Raw genomic sequence first — 18,136 nt, 5'->3', positions numbered from 1 at the left:
TTTATGTGTATCTGTCCATATCTGCGTTCTTTGAGCAGTCATTGTAGGTGTGACTTGTCATGTTGTCTTTTGATAGAGGCTTTCTAGCGGGGTGATCCCATGGTCCGCCTGGGTATCTGCTCTATTATGTGGTAGCATTGGATCGACATGTAGGATGTCATTCACCACTGACATTTGGGCTGCCCAGTAGTACGTTTGCAGGTGTGGGAGACCGATTCCCCCTTCCCATATCGAGCGGTGTAGTGTTTTTAGCGCAATTCGGGGATGCCCTCCTCCCCATAGCAGCGTCCTAAGTGGTTCTTCTATTTTGCGAAATTCTATTTTAGGTATGTATAGTGGTGCGTTCTGCAAGACGTATAGGAATCGGGGGAGGGCCAACATCTTGAATAGGCCAGCTCTCCCTAGCAGGGTGAGCGGAAGGTTCATCCAGTATCTCACGTCATTTACGAACCTATCCCTCACTGGATGCAGATTTTTCTCTATGTATTGTGTTAGGTCTGTGGTGATTTGTATCCCTAGGTATTGGAACTGCTCTTTCTCCGTCTTAAATAGGCAAGTATCTAAGGTTGCTGCATCAAGCCCCTTAATCGGAAACAGCAGGGATTTGTCATAGTTGACTTTTAACCCACTGAAGTTTCCATAAGTGTTTAGTATATTCATAACGATCGGACAGGAGGCCACTGGGTCACTTAGGTAGATGAGGAGGTCATCTGCATATAAGGATACCTTTTCCTCCCAGTTTTGTGCCCAGTGGAACCCCTTCCAATTTGGGGAGTCCCTTAGCATTATTGCTAGTGGTTCTATTGCGAGTTGTTGGGTGTCCTGACCCACGTTTAAGCTATCCTGCTACAACATTTGGTGCTGTGGGCTTAGGAAATTCAAGATGGCGGAAAACCCACATGTGCGCCGAAATCCAGGAAAGCTGCGCAGTTTGTGCGCCCACCAAAATGGTTGCCTCACTTGCCACCCACCAGTGCGAGAATGAAAGGCCGGGTTGCCATGAGGGAAATGGGTTGCCAAAGGAAAAACAGTAGCGCCGGTTAGCTTCAAAGCGCTTTAAAACCACCATTGGACTACCCGCACAGTAGTCTGAAACCATTGGGAATGGCAATGCTGATTGCCAAATGCAACCTAGAAGTGTGGGGAATTCATTTCTTAAATCCCAAAAATGAGTGCAGTACCAGTACTCACCACTATCCAAAAGCCGGCGTTTTAAAACCACTCTGTGTGTTTTTCTGAAGGCAAGCAAAATGCCTATTTCAAACCTTGCAACATGTGCAAAATATTCACTGAACACCAGCAGACATTTGGCAGAATGGAGTTTTGTGTGCCTACAAAATCTGGGAAATGAAGAGCCCAAAAACAATGCTTATAACAAAAATGCTATGGAGTCAGCAGCTTAAGCCTAACTGCAACTGGATTTAAAACCACCAAAATCGAAAATGTTAAATTAAATGAGTGACCTATGTTTGGTGTCACATGCCTTTGTAACTGTTGAAATGTCATAGTTTTGCGCTTAGAATCAGCATTCTAGCTGCATGTGTAAAATTACAAGTTATTTTAAAAGCAACAAAAAGTTAGCTGAAGGTCTGGCTTAAGGAACTTGATTTTGCCTAGCAACTACCCATCAGCAGTGAAACTTGAGTCACCACTGTGTTCCCAGGCCAACCTTCCTTTTGCTGCCCAGGCTAAGGATATGCCATCTATCTGATAATTGAATTATCTGTGCTCTGCAAGAGGGTGAACAAAGCCCTCTTCACTCAGGCAAAGGTTTTTATTACCGCAGTCGTAAATTGTAGCTTCCTCTTGGCAGGAGCTGGGAGGAGCACTGCCTGTGAGAGCAAGCTGGCTTGGCAGAACTGGAAAGAACCAGAAATTCAACCTTGTGCTGAGGGTAAACCACACCCCTTTGGAGCCAGAACATAACTTTAAAAAGATGAATAACTCATAGAGCGGACATGTGAAAATTTTATAAATGATACCATAATTCTTGTGATTTTTCTGCCCACAGTTTAAGACGTGGTAGGAACCGGTGGTATGTTCAGGGGGGTTTTAGCGGAAAAGTGGATATTACTCTAAATGTGTGCATGTTAAAAATCTGAAACTTCATCAGTTAATGTCCCTACCCCCTGCACACATGTATGTAAAGTTGGGTCCATGTCGGAAATTGAAAAAGCAGTTAAAAAGTGAAATATGTGCCAGTTCTGAATGCAAGCTCCCAGGAAGAGCAGAGTTTGAACAGGGGATACCTCCTGTAATGCATGATGGGTGCATATGATTTTAAAACAATATGTACCTCTGCAAATATGTATTTGTTTCAAATCTAGATTTGTGTGTAAGTTGACAGGAGGAGTGGACTTTCTGCAGGCTGTAAAATGACATCAATCTGACTCACAGTTCAGTTTGCCAATCAAGCGGAGGAATGGAAGTTTGACCAATTAGAAGCTGAGAGAGAGGTAGGGTCAGTGATGCTAGAACACACCCACATTCTAAACACATAAAAGCAGACAGACAGGACAGATAGGGACTTTCCAAATCCATTTGCAGCGGGACGCTCTGCCGGAAAAATCCATACTTACCTCCATCAACCTCCAGAAAGCCAAACTAGAGACTTCAATCTATCCAGAACTAAGAGACCAGACCAGAGGGAGAAAGCAGTGCTGTGCCCAGAGAGTGACCAGAGCCCAGTCTAAAACCCTGACCAGATCCATGGCGAGGCCCATTTCACCCAAGAATATAGTGTGAGTACCTAGCAAAACTCAGAACACATCTCTTAGTTTAAATTCATCTAATTCAATCTATTTAACCTAAGTAGAACTGCCTCCTAGCTGTCACCTGTCATTCTAGCTGCAAAAATTTGTCACTTGTCATTTTGAAAAAGTGTGCGTTTAAAATTTACAAAACCAAAAACGACCTTTACTAAATTACTCATATCTCCGCAACCGTTTGGGCTAGAGACTTGCAATAACTTTCATTTGGAAGCTGAGATCCCAGGCTTTTCTAGGACCCCAAAACGGTAGAGATAGTCCTTGCGGTTCCTTTGTAATAGCGCTCGGCGCATCCGCGAATTTTACCGCGATTTGCAATTTCTTCACATGTAAAAACTGCTGCTGTTTGCTTTCCATTGGCCAGAAATTCGTTTAACCTGCTAACTATCCCTGCATCATTGCTAGTGTGAGCCTGGACTAATATTAACTAGATACCACTCACCCTGAACCTCTATAAGGGAATTAAAAGCAAATTTAGCATATTTCTCATTCATTGCCAGCACATATCCAAGCATTGCCTGTGTTTTCAAAACTCCTATCTGTTTTCTGTTGTCTAAGCTTGCTGGATTGAACTGATTACATTGATTGCATTTCTGAGAACTGTGTGCTTTCCTCCCATTCCCTTGCATTGCATAAAGAGGGGGGGAGTGAATAGCCAGAAAAAAGTGATTACATTGTTTGGTTGAAATCATATTGAGTATTTTCTGTACTGCATTCATTGAATATTGCATCCACCTGAGCTTACATAAAGCATCCTCTACCACATTATACTTTTGTTCCTAATTACCAGTGTGCTACCTTATCCATTTCATCTCAACTCCTTAGTAATTATAAAGAAGTGTGCTAGTGCCAGATTCTCTGTTGTCAATCTTTATCATATCAGATTAAGTGTGCTATTCACGTATTAATTTATTATAAAGTGTCATATATATATCTATTGTTTAAATCATCAAATAAACCCTTTTAACTTGCAAAACAGAACTACTTCTTGGCTCAGTGGGGTCAGGGGGATTCCAAGAGAGGGGTGTTATATAAGGGTAGTCATCCAGAACGCATGAACTGGACCTAAAAGATATATCAATAAGGGCTTTCATTCAGTATTCCAGACTAGGCGTTGACTTAGCTGTAGTGTTGAATTGAATCCTCTTACAGAGTGCAAATAACATCGCAGAGAGGGGACACCCCTGTCTAGTACCCTTCCCAAGTGCTATGGTGCGTGAGGACCAGCCATTAACTCTAACTTCTGCCTTCGGTGCATTGTATAAGAGTTTAACCCAGTTTGTGAAGTGCTCTCCAAATCCCATTCTGTCCATAATGAGCCATAGGGCTTCCCAGTGGATCGAATCAAAGGCCTTCTCGAAATCGATAGTGAGCAAAGCTAGTGGGTCCTGTAGAGTGGGGGATTTTTCAATGGCAGCGTGGAGTCTATGAATGTTCATCCGTGTGGATCTTTGTGGCATAAAGCCGCATTGGTCCGGATGGACCAAGGAAGTTATTACTTTTTGCAATCTGTTGGCCAGTATTTTTGCCAGTATTTTGGCTTCGGTGTTAATTAGAGAGACTGGTCGGTACGAGCTGCATGCATCTGGAGGTTTGCCCTCCTTATATATCACTACTATGTTAGCTTTTCTTAGGTCCGGTGGTAGTATGCCTTTCTCTTTCGCCTATAGGAACATTTTGAGCATGTGTGGTGCCACTTCTTCTGTGCCGATTTTTTTCCATGTTTCCACTGGTAGGCCGTTAGGCCCCGGGGTTTTCCCTTTTGTAGTTGGGAGATGGCAGTCGTTAATTCCTCCTCTGTTATTTCAGCCTCAAGATTCATCTTCTGGGTTTCGTTTAATGCTGGGATGGTCATTGTGTCCAACATGCTGGGATCCAGTGGGTTCGTCGGCGGGGCATATAGCTTTTCATAGTAGGTTGCAAAGGCCTCTGCGATGCCCGCGTCCGTTGAGGCCCATTCAGTGTCCGTGATTCTTATTCGGCGTACCTGTGGGTGGCTCTCCTCTCTCTTTTCTAACCATGCCAGCATTTTGCTGGCTTTGTCTCCTGTTTCATATATTTTTGCACGCATAGTCCTGTGTGCTTGTTTCGCGCATGTTAGCACAACGTTGTGTAGCTTCTTTTGTGCCACTTGTAGGGATATGTTGTCTTCCTCCGCACCGGAGCTTATGAAGTTCTCCTCTGCTCGCTTCACCTCCACTTCTGCTTCTGTCACTTCTCGTTGGTGTGCTTTTTTGTGTGCTGTAGTCCAGCTCAGAATTTCACCCCTTAGGGTCGCCTTGTATGCTTCCCATACTATTCCAGAATCATCCACGGAATCTTGGTTTAATTCAAAGTACATTTTAGTTGCTTCTTGAATTTTCTCTGTAAGTTCCGGGAATCCTAGATAGAATGCATTCAGTCGCCATTTCGGTGGAGGACGGGGTCTTTCTGTCTCGAGCAGCATTGTGAGTGGGGAGTGATCCGATATTCCTCGAGGCTGAAGAGTTGCCTCAGTTACTTTATGCACATTCTCTCCAGGGAGGAGAAAGTAATCAATCCTGGACATCGATCCGTGTGCACCCGAGTGGAAAGAGAATTGTCTCTCTTCTGGATGAAGGTCCCTCCATGCGTCTTTCAGGCCCAGTGCTGATGCAAAGTTCGCCAACTTGGTTGGCAGTGTCAGATTTCTTCCCCTTTGGTTTGTGTGGTCCTTAACAGTGCTCATCACTTCATTGAAGTCTCCGCCCACCACCAGTATATCCTCTGGATTGTTTGTTATTATGGGCGTGATTTCCTCCATTAGAGGGGTCATTAGTGCTGGGGGTGAGTAGATTGCCATTGTAGCTATGGTTTGGTTCCATAGTGTGCCTTGCACGAACACAAATCTGCCCCCCGGGTCTTGAATTATTTTTGTTATGTCTATCGGGGTTCTTTTATTTATCAGGATTAACACTCCCCTCGAGCCCATTGAGAAACCTGCGTGGACTGCTGTTTTATATTTTGTTCTCTTGAAGAATTGGCAGTTCGTGCCTGCCAGGTGTGTTTCGGTAAGCATCACTATATCCGGATCGTGTCGGTTTATATATTGAGTTACTAGTCTCCTCTTTATACTGTTTCCCAGACCATTCACATTCCATGTCATGAAGGCGAGCTTTTTCTCCCTATGTGCGCCTGTAGCCATTATTCACTGAGATCCTTGGTGTATGCAGATAATTGACATTTGTGATCTTCATATACTTCATGTACGGAGTGGTCCTGATAGGCCAGGCGTCATTTGAACACCTGTGTGACTCTCTATTCCCCCTCCCCATACTCCTTCCCCAATTGAAGCATCTGTCGCCCATTAAACAGAACATTAAACTTCTCTAACTATTTTTATAGTGCTTGAGAGTACCTCCGTATGCACTTCCTGCTGTGGGGGTTCGTGCCGTGTTGGTCTTCGGGCCGCCAGCTTTTGTTGACTGGTGCTGCTTGTGTTGGGCAGATTACGTTTCATGCTTGCCATGTGTTCTGCCATTTTACATCTTCTGTTGCAGTTATTCATCACCTCTCTGGGGCATCACTTCCTGTTCTTGGTGGTCTGGTCTAGCCGGTGGTTCATTCCGACGTGGTCTGTTCCTTCTCGTTTCTTGTCTTCTGTGTGGGTTCCATTCCCCCTTCAGATTCTTTTCGGCCCAGGTCCATGCCTCTTTGGGATCACTAAAATGTATTGTGGTGCCATTATGATATATCTTCAATTGTGCAGGGAACAGGAGGCCATATTTTACATTCAGTGTCTGAAGGCGCCTTTTGAGGGGGTCAAAGGATTGTCTCATCTTTTGCACTTCCCTAGTGAAATCTGGAAAGAAGCCGATCCTGGAGCCATTGTATGTTATCTCTCTCTTTGTCCTGGCCATCTGCAGCACCGCGTCCCGATCTCTGTAGTTAAGGATCTTCGCTACAACAGTTCTCGGTTGCTTACCAGGGATCGGGACGCCCGTTGGGACTCGATGTGCCCTTTCTATTGAGAATAATGTTGAAAGGGTCTTGGGCGCAAACAGATCGACAAGCCATTTTTCCAGGAAGAGTTCCATGCTCTCTCCTTCAGTTTTTTCGGGCAGCCCAAGAATGCGGATGTTATTTCTTCTTGACCTGCCCTCTCCCTCCTCCACCCTGCTCTCCAGTACCTTAATGCGTTCTAGCGCTCTGTTCATTTGTTGGCCCATACCTCTCAGCTCATCTTCCGCGACCGATATGCGGGTTTCAGCCTCTCCAGTGCGGGATGATAGTTTCTGTAGGTCATGCCGCAACAGGGAAACTTCTGTTGAGATGCCATCCATTTTAACTTCCATGGATGCCCGTGAGTTGGCAATGGCGGTCATCACATCCCTTAGGGAGAGGGTTTCTTCCGGATTCTGCCTATCTTCTGGGCCATTTGGTTCCGTTGGTAGAGGCAGGGTGGGAGTTGTGAATTGCTCCATAGTGCTCTGGTTGCCCACCTTTTTTGTCGTTAGTTTATCCTTGTCCATTGTGGCAACTGTTTGCCTGTTTATTATTGCGTGGGATGTAGACTTTAGCGTGCCTTTCCCGTCTTATGAGGTGGTGCTTTCAGTGCTGGTATTCTATGCAGGAGATTGTTATCTCTGATGGGTGATGCACTATGTGGCTTCCTGTATGTTGTGTTTTGAAGCCGCGGCACCCGTTGGTGTCTTCGGTTGCTGTGCTGGTTATGGATTCACAGCTCCCTTCTTCCCCTGTGTTGTGATCACATGTGTAGCTTGGAAGTGTCGGTCACACTGAGCGTGGGGCCTACTCCCTTCCCGTTAGGCCAGTTCCTGAGTCTATTCAGCTTCCCTCGTCTCGGTCTTTGGGTTCCACCTCTCTCAAGGCGCCGTTTGCATTAAATTAGTATATTGGTTGCCTTGCTACTGCCATAACCTGCGCGACTCTGGAGGTGAATTGGTGGTTAGAAGCAGAGGAAATCGCTAAGGAAGATAAGGCAACCGGCGCCGAAACATGCCCAAGATGGCCGCCGGGCGCTGAGAAGAAGAGGCTGCCGCCCAACCCGACGCCTCTGGGGACGGACCGCGCCGCGGGGAGGCGGATGCTGTGGTGGCGTGGAAGGTGTGGCGCTGTCCTTCCCACTGCGCCTTGCGCTGCTCCTGCAGAGGAGGACGGCGTGTGTCGGGAGTGGGTCCTCTGCCTCGCGCTCCGCCATTGCTAGGCGGGAACAAGCACCAGTGCCCGACCAGGGGACCGGCAGCTCAGAACAGGGGCACGACTGGCTCCTCGCGACACGTTTGAGGAGAGACTCCGGAAGATTGGGGCGACTCCTGAAGGTGCACCGGATGCGAGCCATCCGCTCTGGTCGAAATCGGACATTTGCGAACACTCCGTTTATCATCGAGCGCTCGTTGCAACACAACAATCCACAGCGGCGGTGGCCGGCGAGGTGGGGGTAGATCACAGACCGGGAGAGAGAGAGATCTGGAACCCGGCCCCCACCGTCTGCCTTCCTGAACATACGGGCCTCGACCGGCTGGAACAGGAGACCAGGAGCGGAGAGAACCCAGGAAGCTGCAGCCCTGGAAGCGGGTGAGCCGCGACACAGCGCCACTGACTCCTGGCCTGGAGTGATCAACCGTTGAGCGCCCGCAAGAAACCTGTAGGCCACGCCGGTAAGGAGAGGGGGTGGTAGAGGTATAGCCCTGCATTTAGAGCGACCTAAACACACGAAAATAGACTGCCAGAACGGCAAAGGGAGCAGAAGGGCAGATCCTGAAATAGAATATATTGTTAATGTAAATGCTTGTAAGTTACTTCATACATATTTGTGCTGCTATAACATTTAATTTGTTTTATATTTTTATTTGTTGGTGGTTGCCCATGGGATTGAGTGAGGTTGTTATGTTTTGCCTTTTTTTGGTGAATTTGGAACATTTACAATATGTGTCTTCTTGGGTCTTCATAACATGTGTTGTGGATTCCCAGTTAGTAGTTGCACATTTTGCAAAGCAAATTTTGCTGTGATTGAATTGTAATGAATTTGGTAAGAGGATTACCTATATATAGGTAGCAAGTTTAGTGATGGTCTCATTTGTCTTTGATTTGCTGTGACATGTGTGTGTTGTGTAGTGTTTTGTTGCAATGTTAGAGTATATGGATTTTCTGTGGATAGTGTATTCTGAGAATTTTATAATGAGGGCATGAGGAATGCTTGAGTGTGGAGGGTTGGTTTTTTGGGTGAGTGTTTTATGTTAACATGCATTTTTGTTTGGAATATGGGACGTGCATAATGTGTTGGCAATAGAGTTGTTGGCTTGTATATTGGTTACGATGTCCAGGCATGTGTGCAGGAGGGTCCTATATTTTTCCATGCCGGTTGATGAATGCACTGGACTTATTAGTCTGATTTCCACAACTGAAATATAAAAGCAGGCTCTGTGTCATAGGCAACCTCTGACATGAAAGGATAAAATGTTTTAATGTGATTTATTATGTGTTCATAAAGATGTTTGGTTGGAAATAGGTAGAAACGTACATTTGGCAGTCACTCCAGGGGCTCTGAAGGTATGCCACATGATTTTGCATGTGCAGCTTGTGGCATTATAGTATGACAAGACTTTCTGAGCTATTGTGAAGTTGGAAGTGAAACAGGTTTGGTTGTGGTTGTCGCTGTGGCAAAGACATGTCTGTGATTCGGCTTGGCTGACAAAATTTGTGCAACAAAAAAAGGAAAAATAAAAATAAAAATGAGGGCTGCGGGGGTGTCCCCCACAAAACACCCCGCTCACTATACTTCATAGTATAGTGAGCGGGGGCTTGTTTAGGAAACCCCTGCAGCCCCCGTAAAAGAAAAAGAAAAAAAAAAGACAAGGACCCTGCGGCTTCGGTTCCCGATAACGGAAGTGAAAGGGAACTGGCGCTGCAGGGACTAAGCATGAAGAAAAAGGTAAGTAGTATTTGTTTATGTTGGGGGTGTGGGTGGGGGTGTTTTGAGGGTGTGGGTGGGGGGGTGTCATGGGTGTGTTGTGGGTGTGGGTGGGGGTGTGGGTATGTACGTGTGTTTGCATGAGAAAGGTGCAAACTTTTGGTGGTTCGCACCTTTCTCATGCAAACTTTCCTGCCGCGGGCAAATCAGCTGCGTTTGGATTACGTAGATCCTTAAAAATGAAGAATGTATTAATCCACAAATTGGTTATAGGAGCAAAATAAGCAAATGTATAACCTGTGAAAGCAGATATGCTCTGTACATACTGTCCTGAGGTTGTAAAAAAATGTTATAGGCAGTATGAACCATGATGTTAAAATATGTACCTTACAGCACATCAGGACCATTAAAACAGAGACTTTTCTTATCAACTGGGAAGACCTTTTGCAGAAATACTTGAGAGGGATATTCACCCCCACTCATTTGCCTTCAATGCTATCCTAATTAAATGTCATAGTGGGGCCAGTGAAAAACGTTTGAGACAAAAAGAGGCAAGAGATATTATTGACTGCGACATGAAAAAACCCAGAGGACACAAGATAGATGAAGAATTATATGCCTTTGTGGGGGAATAGTCCTGTGTAATTGTATCTGTTTCTTAGTTATTATTTTGCATGGGTCCTGATATGTTTGGAATATCCTCTATGCATCTCTTTTGCTTCTGTTCTCACCGATTTATTTTTCAAATTAGTCTGTTTTAAAGGGTTCTTTTCATATGTTGTTTCACTCTTTGGAATTCTAGTTTATCCCATGATGATTTTAGGTCTCTGAAGGATTAAACATGTATAATGATATTTACACTGCTCCTAGAAGCATTAACACTTTAATATTACATTACATGTAATGGTATTTTTGTTAGGTGATGATATTAAATTTGGATAACATACTTTTTCCTCATTGATTATTCTCTCTTAAATAAATCATGAAACTAAAATGCATTTCACATTATGAGGACTATAATTGAGCCATTGAGTATAGGTTATTCACTATCTTGCATTACTGTACATATTATTTAACCGTCTGTTCATTAATTATTGTGAAGTATTTTAAGTACAAAAAAATATATATATGTATATATGGATATACATTATGCACTTGCACTTTATTACACTTTTAGATGCTATGGTACTTTTATTAGCTTCTGAGATGAAATAGGGGAATATGAGTATTTGCACCTTTGGTAATGGCAGTTTTGATGTATAGACATTTGCACTTGCTGGTTCGTTATTTTCCACCATGTTTGCATGTATTGCTATGTGTCATTTCGATTCATCAATACATTGGTATTTTTATTAACTTCTGATGTGAAATTTGTTCACTTGAGCATTTGCACTTTAGGCACTGACATTTTTCATGTATAAATATTTGCACTTTCTGGCTTATTCTTTTCCATCATGTTGTGTATGCATTTCTATGCTTAATTTGTATTCATTGATGTATCTTATTCAGCTTGTGTGTACTAATCTAAGAATATTTATATGAACATTTATAAAGGAGTATAAATGTAGCCTTAAGATTGGGTTCATGCCATTAGTAATGAAGTAGGCATTGTATGGATGGATGTTGTAAACCTTTCAAAATGGCACCCTGCAATCCTTTTTCTGCATCCTGCTATCCTTAAGTGAACAATGCAAACTGAATATGTACTTTCTTTGGTATATTAGTGTGCCTAGTCTTTCAGTAAATAACTTTGAGGAAGCCTGAGTAAGGGGGCGAAATGCCCCTTTGTGTTGAGGCTTTTCTTTTCACAGAGGAATAAAGAAAGCATTGAAAGGTGACCTTTCTGCCCTTGAAGTTTTATTGGAGGACCGCTGCTCTTGTTGGGGGTTTCTTCTTCCTTTTGGAAGATATTCACTTGAGATGTCTGATCGTGTTATGGCTGACACCTGCCTTCAGTGGTATTGAACCGAAAATATCTTCTGTATTTGGTGCCCTGGAATAGACACTGCTGCTTTCTTTCGGTGTTCCTGTAAATCAAATTATATTTTCACACAGGATGGACTGCAAAGTGCTGCATGAATAGAGTTAAGTGGATGTTCAGTGCTCTTAAAAAAAACATGATGACCCTTAGTTTGGACATTTTCAGAAACAAGACTATCTTTCTCAAACAAAATACATATGTTTATCAGTGGGAAAAATGTTTTCAACGTTGATAAATACACGAAGTACACTGTGAATGTATTTTGTTTAAGATTTTTCCTTCTATATCTTTTATTGAAAGTGGGTGGGATATAGGGCATGGTGTGAGTTTGGTATTCAGCAGATGTTTTTATATAGTCCGCAGTGTAGTCTGACTTTTTTTTGCCCCTCTGACCTCCCATCATATGTGTTTCGTGTTGGGTGTGCTAGCTGCTGTTTTGTGTGTATTGGGCAGTAGGAAGTTCATCTTCTTTAGTGTTCAGACCTTTGCATGAGTTTCATTTCAGGTGTGATGGTTGTGGATGCGTGTGTGCTGGATGGCTTTCTTTTGTTCAGTACTCACACATTCTTGTGCATGTGTTCTTTGTTAGGGTGCTGGTTTCAGATGGTAATGTGTGTTGGGTGGTATATGTTCAATTATGGAAATATTTATAACATATTTTGACTGAAAAAGTGATATGTATAGGTTGACTGATGTGATTTTCAATGTATTTGTGGCACACACTTCTTCATTCTAAGGCCTAGAGGTTTGCCACTAATCTTAAAAATAGAATTGTAGAATTGTTTAATTATTTTGTACCAAATAGCTCATTTTTACCCTCTCTTTAAATCCTCAGCAAGTTTTATGCAAAAATCATTGTAGTCATTAATGCATTGATGAAACTCTGTCAAATGTGGCAAGAGGTTTCGAATTTCACCATAATAGTAGCATGCCAAAAGTGTTGAACGTTTAAGGATGAGAACAGAGGTTGCAGGTGTAAAACATTGTTGTATTTTCCCTTGTAAATGTACATTTTAATGTAAGTATTGAGTTGATAATGTGACTATAGTTTTTCAATTATATTTATTTTAGGTAGTCGGGAAGATTTGTTCCTGCACCTGTTAGGCTAGGGAGGTGATCCCACTCTGCAAGTCCCTCCCTAGAGGTCGAGGAAAGTGGAACCTCACTGGGAGACTCCCCCTTCGGGGACAAGGACTCCCATTCCTGTGAGGAACTCCCTGAAGGAACTACCACAGTCACGTATATGGGACTATCTTCCATTGAGAATATTATGGAGGCTATGGAGGCTTCAGGTTTGGCTTGAGATGTGTATTTAACTGCCATGAGTCAGAGCAGAAGGAGCAGAGGAGACCCCGATATACAGGGGAAGCCCCCTGACCTAATCACGCCATGTAAAGGCGGAGTCAAGGTACATTGCGGTACCTGCAAGTTTTGAAGGAGCAGAGCAGCAGATTGTGAGATGCCGGAATCCCAGTGTACAGGACCCCAAGGAAAGTGGTAGACCAGAAGTAGAGGAGAAGATAATTGGTAGTGGTGCAACTGCGCACGCAGAGTGGTGGGCTGGAATGCTGGAAGAACACTGCTGAGACTACAGCGACGGGAAATCTGAATGCCTTCTGAGCACCAGCGCATGTAGACGGTAGATGTCCAAACCGCAGCTGAGAACGGAAGACCAAAGAGCACCAAAGAGATGAAGAAGTAGTACCCGAGCGAGTGCTGAGCCCTGCAAGCCTTACCCACAACACGAGAGGTACCAGGGAATAGGGAACAGAGGGAGGCCACTGGGGAATCATTATTTATGTTAAGCAACTAATCCCAGTTTTAAGGATGAAACCATAACAAGAAAGCTGAATGACTGGAACTGTGAAAATCAAAGCAAATACATAATAAACAATCCAGTAAAGAAAGCCAACTCTTCCCATTACTGAGACCAACATTTTGTGGAAGAGCCCAGATAAGAAGGGAATGGAAACCCCGAGAAGCAGGCCAAGAATCCTATACGTGCATAGTTGAAGCATGTGAGAAGGAAAAGCCTAAAACATAACGAGAAAGGAAAGATAAGGCTCACCATTGAAGAGGATAGAAGAACCCTAAATCCCAGACAGACACCATTGACAAATAAAGCCTAAAAGGAAATAGAAGTAAAGATGCTTTGCACAAGCGTAAACAGAAAGATTGTGTAGAACGTATATGTGACACCAAGAACAGGAGAAACAATTGAAGGGAAATCTATTAAAAAGGACAATAGAAAGGTCAAGAACCAAAAATTGTCTTGAAGAACTACAAGACCTAATAATACAGACTATCAGAATGGACTACACCAAGAAATATATAGTGTAACAATAAACTTGGATAAAGAGAAGACCAAGGGAAGAAAAGACATTCGCTTGGCCTATTTTCTTTATTTATATTAAGTGGTAGGTTCACAGAGGCTTAGCTCGGATGGAGGACAGAGTTACTTTGGACTTCCTGACATCTGACCACCTCCTTTAGTTTCTTTACATGCGTAGGTATTCCCTTTAGTCATAGGATGAGATACACCTTATTCTTTTATTTTAATAAAGAGAGTACACAAATGTGCTCAAAGCGTCTGACTCCTTCGTGCGATCCACCACAGTAGTTATTTATTATGGGTCAAGCTTCTAGAAGCAGCAGAGTACTGTACAGCAATGGTTTACTGGGCATACGGGTAAAGAGCTGTGTTACGCTACAGTTAAGCAACAGGAGCAGTAATCGGGAATGATGTGAAGGCGGATGTCTGGTGGGATCGAGGTCACTATGGTGCGTTAAAAAAGGTGTTCCTTGAAGAGGAGGATCTTGATCTCCTTTCTGTAATATATTTAAGCATATACAAATGAATTCATGAACAATAAGCCTGCTAAGTACAATAAACTGATGGGAATCACCACACTCTGCCTTAGCAACAGTTGCATAAACCTCCACACTGCCCTGCAGCATCCTTGTAAAACTTCATGGAAACAATTATACTGTGGTTGCACAAGTTGGTTTGCTGGAGGGACGGATGTGCCTTATAAGCCTAGTATCGTGGGTTGACTGTCCAAGGGGCTGTCTTAGTGGCTGTCTGTCCTGCAAACCTTTTTTAACGACTTGAAAAAAAGAGTAATTTTTAGAGATTTGTATTACATATACTTACACAGGAAAACTTTCTTACAAAATTGAGCAATATTTCAAAGAGACATATTAAAATAAATCTTATGTAGGCTATGGAAGATTGCTTGAGACTTATGCTCAACACAAATCTCATTTAATTTTTTATTTACTTGTGTATAGTTTATAAAAAAACCTTTACAAAAGCAAAATGAACAATTACAGAATTTTAAACGAATACAGACAAGTAAAACCAAGTATTGCTAGTACAAACAGAGTAAGCAATTTCATTGGTTTTCTACAAAGAAACACACAAGTAGTCTAAAAGAGAAACCTAGCCTTGAAAGGAAACAGAAAAGGACTTTGGACAAAATATTTAACTCGACTTATGCTAGTATAAAGAAAACTGCGAAAGAAAACACTTCCTTAAAGTAGTCTTGAATTATCACAGGTAACCTTATCCAGCACAAATATACACAGTGTCAAAATATTAAGTCATAAAAACATAGCTTAAAATTTGGATATATATATCCATATGAATTTCAATACAGTCTATCCAAAAATATACATTTAACTTATAATAACTTATAATAATCCACAATTTTCTTTTTTTTAAATGCAGTTAATCTTATTTTTAACGTCATTCTGTTGTCATGTAACATTTGGTACCATAATAGATCCCTATTCACAAAATGTATTGTCTCAACAAAATTAGAAAAATAAAGCATTCTTTGCGGAAGAAGGGCAGGACACAACAGCACCAAATGCTGGAGTGTTTCTTCTCTACCTTCCACTTTACAAAATCTACACCATTTTTCACTGCAGGTATCCTTATTTCAAATGTTTAAGATCTCATTGTGGTACTTAGAACATTCATTCTAAATCTCATAGTTTGATTACATATTGTATGACTAGGATATTTGGATAGGTATACTTCAATCACCGGATGAAACTTCCAAAATGAATATACCTGATTATAAATTCTAGAATTATTGATGGTTGCTTTATTAGTGCACCAATCAACACTTTTTACTATTTTTATTACTTTGTTTGGATTGTTTAACAAAGTGGATAGGGGTAAACCTAAGGTAGATAACAAAGTTTTTACTTCAGTTTTTAGTTTCTTCATGAAGATTCCCGCATTGTCTGCCCCTGCTATGCCATAAAAATCATTCTGTTTGGATGTTAGACATTTTCTCAATAGTAGGGCTCTTTTCCATGAAACAAGAGACTTCAATGACTGTAATCCTACTTTGTACCTTATAACTTCAATGGGAATACTTTTTGGCAAGAAGAATAATACCCCTTTACAAATACAGTTTTTAAAAGTTCGTTTGAGTAGTTTCATTTTAGATGTTCTTTCTATGGGATCTGCTAAATCCTTTTTAATAATTATTATTTCTTTCCTCAGCAACACCTTTCAATCAAGAATCCTAATATCCATTCTGTGTAAATGATTTTGATTTGTATTGGAGGAAAATATGTTCGTATCTTTCAATTTTCCCATAATAGATTTCAAATACGGCATAAAGTTGACATCTGAATATCTTATTATCTTAGATTCAAATTTATAGGATTCAAAATCATGCAACATTGATAACATGAATATATCAGTTTTATGTTTGATAAAGTTCAATCTATTGCCACTTGTGTTAACTGTAAGATTTTTCATTTCTCACAGAAGTCATTATCTTCCCTGTATACAAAGCACTGGAAGTAGATTTGAAGCATCAAGTGGTCACTATGAGGGGAATCTTTCAATTCAAATGTGGACATGCTCTTGCACAATTGACAGGATATAAACATATAGTTAGTTGTGGAGGAACTACCTCTTGCCTTCCAAGTTGGTTGTGCATTTTCTATTAGTTCCAAGCCCCATATGTTTGTGAAGGTAAGCCATAAGGCCCCTCATAGTTTGGGATTCCCTCTCTTTGAAGTGTGTACGGCGGGATTAGACCTCAATTCATCAATCTTGGTAGATTCAATGTTGCAGTCTGTGTTTAAGTTTCCTGCAACCACTATTTGACCTCCAATTGTAGTTTCCAACCAGTGATGAATGACTTCCTCCAGTAAAGAAAGGTATTTTTCTAACTGTGCATCAGAGCGTTCCATCTGATTCCACTATACATGACAATAAATTAAATAAGTCGAACTGTTCTTTTAACAAAAGGTGCCTAAAAGCATGCCACCTAATATACTCCTTTAATTGTTTTTCACTATGGCTCTACCCTGATGATAACCTAACAGGAGCCATCCTTTGAGTATGCCACTAGGGCCACCAGTTGCGTGAATACTGATTATGTCAAAACCATCCCATATTAAATAATCTCTAGCCCATGTCTCTTGAAGAAGAATAAAGTCGAAACATGATAATTCATCGATTAGAGTCGTACAGTTGACTAGACGGGAATGACCTCGAGAGTTCCAACTGCATAGACTCACCATCTCAATCTCGCTAAAGTGGGCTACGCAATGCTTTTAGCTTGGTAATGGGATCCCGTAGAGATAGTGCTAGCCATCTCCAATATTGTGTGTTGGATCCACTTATAGCTTTTGCTGTTTTACAAGCTCTTATAGTGGAATGAGATATTTTTATATCCTCCCTTACAAGGGTCGATCTTCTGTCATTAGATGTAGCTGGTGGAGTATAGTAAGTGATATAAAAACCTCTTCTCTGCAAGGACACCACTTCTTTCAGGAGCAGTGCCCTTACTAGAGGAGAGGGTATCACCAATCGTACGTAGTCAAATCTTACATTGTTTTTGAAGTCGGCCAACACAATGTCTGCTGACGTTATTAGGCTCAGTTCCGGAATCTCAGCAAATAACTGTAAAGACTTGAGGGGGTGTCTGTACTCCTGCTCTCTATATTGCAGAGGAGAGGCACAGAGGACCCCAGCCAAGATTCTCTATAGGGTAGCGCTGGTCGAGCAATCAAGGCCTAGCTTCTCAGGAGGTGATGCAGACTGGTTCTTAAGTACAGTTTAGTTCCTAAGCCCCCACAAAGGAATGTCCACACACTGTATTAGTTAAAACACAGTCTTGGTATAATTAATATTCAAGGTTATGTACACTATCACAATAACTCACTTTGCACTCAGAAAATCCACAATGGCAAATATATACAGTTCTAAAGTGGTACCACAATTATTATCAGATCTCATTAAAGTGCATCAACTATACCATGGTCAAATGTCACACAGATCAAGGAATAAAAGTAACCAACAACAGAAATAGACGAAGGCAGTTGGTTAGAACAATGGGTAGAATATTGACCCCTACCAACTAGGCACAATTCTGTGTGGAGATTCCCCCCACTTGGGCAACCTGTAAATTAAAGATATTTCACAAGCCCAGTCCATATATTGTCTTATAAGTCTTATTTCCT

Source organism: Ambystoma mexicanum, chromosome 7q (assembly GCF_040938575.1).
Source record: "Ambystoma mexicanum isolate Mex_15411 chromosome 7q, UKY_AmexF1_1, whole genome shotgun sequence".
NCBI classification, from domain to species: Eukaryota; Metazoa; Chordata; class Amphibia; order Caudata; family Ambystomatidae; genus Ambystoma; species Ambystoma mexicanum.
The sequence above is the reverse complement of the archived record's forward strand: the minus strand, read 5'-3'. Positions refer to the sequence as shown.